We start from the raw sequence: 2,657 nt of genomic DNA, 5'->3' as shown, positions 1-2,657 counted from the left end.
TGTTTTAACAACAGTAAAATTACAGTAGAATTTATCTGAAAAAATAGAGATTTATAAGTAGCCACGTTAATCTTGAAAAAGAGAAATTAGAGTTCTTGTCTTCCGATGTATTAAAACAGAGTACAGGATCATTGTAATCAATATAGGGTAGTATTCATATAAGAACATATATTAAATACTCCAGGTACTCTGCACCTCTTCATTTGACAGATAGCCACATCTTTGGCTACAGTGCCAGTCATGTTCTTGAACATGATGGTGAGGGTCAGAGAATGTGGATTTGGCCCTACTGGGTGCCTGGTCACCATGGCTGCTTTTAACTTTGACAAAGTGGTTACTGTCACCATCAATGACCCTTTCATTGACTTCAATTACATAGTCTACATATTCTATTATGATTCCACTNAATGACCCCTTCACTGACCTCAACTATGGGGTCTACATTTTCTAGTATGATTCCACCCATGGCAAATTCCACAGACAATCAAGGCTGATAATGGGAAACTTGTCATCATTGGAAAGCCCATCTCCAACTTCCAGGAGTGAGATCCCACCAACATCAAGTGGGGTGATGCTGGTGCTGAGTATGTTATAGAATCCACTGGGGTCTTTACCACCATGGAGAAGTCTGGGGCTCACTTGAAGGGTGGGGCCCCATATGCTGATGCCCCCATGTTTGTTATGGGCATGAACCATGAGAAGTATGACAACTCCCCCAAAATTGTCAGCCATGCACCCTGAACCACCAACTGCTTAGTCTCTCTGGCCAAGGTCATCTGTGACAATTTTGGCATTGTGGAGGGACACATGACCACCGGCCATGCCATCACTCCCACCCAGAAGACCGTGGACGGCCCCTCTGAGAAGCTGCTGCATGATGTCTGAGGGGCTTCCCAGAATATCATCCCTGCTTCTACTGGCACTGCCAAGGCTGTGTATAAAAGGCCATCCCTGAGCTGAATAGAAAGCTCACTGACATGGCCTTCCAATGTCCCCACCCCCAACCTGTCAGTCATGGATCTGAACTGACACCTAGAAAAAGCTGCAAATATGATGACATCAAGAAGGTGGTGAAGCAAGCATCAGAGGGTTCCCTCAAGGGCATCCTGTGCTACACTGAGGATCAGGTATCTCCTGTGACTTCAACAGTGACACCCATTCTTCCACCTTCAATGTGGGGCCTGGCACTGCTCTCAATGACCACTTTGTTAAGCTCATTTCCTGGTATGACAATGAATTTGGCTATAGCAACCAGGTGGACCACCTTATGGTCCACAAGGCCTCCAAGGAGTGAGAGACCACTGGACAACCAGCCCCAGTGACAAGAAGAACAGAAGCCCTCAGCTGCTGGGAGTACTCGCCCCAACTCATCCCCCAACACACTGGGAATCTCCTGACCTCCACACAGTTTCCATACCAGATCCCTGTAAAGAAGGGGAGGAGCTTGGCGACCCCTATATTGTCATGTACCCTCAATAATGTATGCTCTACCCAGAAAGGGAAGAAAAAAAGAAAAAGGAAAAACCAAATACTCTGATGGAACAGAATAAGGAAAGCAAATATAAATAGATTTGCATATGTGTAAGAACATGAATACAATATAATATATGACAAAATTAACAGCACAAATCAAAAGAAAAAATTGGTTTAGCAAATTATATAGGAAAATCTGTCTCACTATAAGCAACATATAAACCTGTATCTCTTAAAATACTTAAAAAGATGGCCATATATTCACTGAAGTTCTACATATAAAAGCAAAACAATGTAGTTAATCATGTTAAATGTAGGTGAATATTTTTTGTTCTCTAGGTCTGGGGATTCTCTTAGAACATGATTCAGAAACACATACAATAAAGCTAAATTTACAAATTCAATAATCTCATTTCTGTTTAATGATACTGACAGTTAATAGACAGATGATAGAATAGGAAAATATGTTAGCAATGTCTGAAATTAATAAGGGATTAATATGTAGAATATATGTGATTCTTTTAAAATTCAACCTTTGGGNAACGATGGGAGAATGAATTCTAAAAAGCCTAATAAACATACTAGTTTCCAAACTTATTAATAATCAGAAAAATGCCAGTTAAAACACTGATGTATCACTTACTACCTATTGAACTAAAAAAAAGTAGAAAGTTGTATATGTGCAAATATGGCCAATCACTGCTAGTGGGAGAGTGCACTGGCTCATATGTTCTAAAAAGGAATCTAGTAATATTTATTCAAATAGGTATGTGTGTGCACAGAAATGTGTATGTATATACACAAACTATGATTCAACAATTATACTTCTGGGTATATGACAAAGAAATGTTCACATAGGTTCATAAAAAGAACTGTACTTCTATATCCTTTGCTGTGTTATTTGTGGGTGCTGGGGAGTTTGACGAAACTGAATGTCCATTAATGGGTGAGTGAATAAATAAAGAAGGATGGAGAACCACACAAAATATGATTCGTCATTTAGAAGCAACAAATTACATGTACACATAGCAACATAAACAGTTAGTGCATGTGTAAAAATGTAAAAAAGAGAGATAAAATCAATACAGGTAAACAGAAATATGCACAAAATAATACAATTTATTCTGTGAGAGCACATCTAAATAAAACAATCTAGAGAAAACAAGCACATTAAAAGGCTGCCT

At 39.2% G+C, this 2,657-nt stretch overlaps 1 pseudogene; it reads left to right on the top strand.

Annotated features, from left to right (window-relative positions):
• Nucleotides 1–255: 255 nt before the first annotated feature.
• On the top strand, nucleotides 256–1,294 carry LOC144225101 (glyceraldehyde-3-phosphate dehydrogenase-like; annotated as a pseudogene).
• The last annotated feature ends 1,363 nt before the right edge of the window (nucleotides 1,295–2,657 follow it).

This window comes from Crocuta crocuta, unplaced genomic scaffold, assembly GCF_008692635.1.
Source record: "Crocuta crocuta isolate KB4526 unplaced genomic scaffold, BGI_CrCroc_1.0 scaffold1310, whole genome shotgun sequence".
Classification (NCBI taxonomy): Eukaryota; Metazoa; Chordata; class Mammalia; order Carnivora; family Hyaenidae; genus Crocuta; species Crocuta crocuta.
This window is presented reverse-complemented; position numbering and strand designations above follow the sequence as displayed.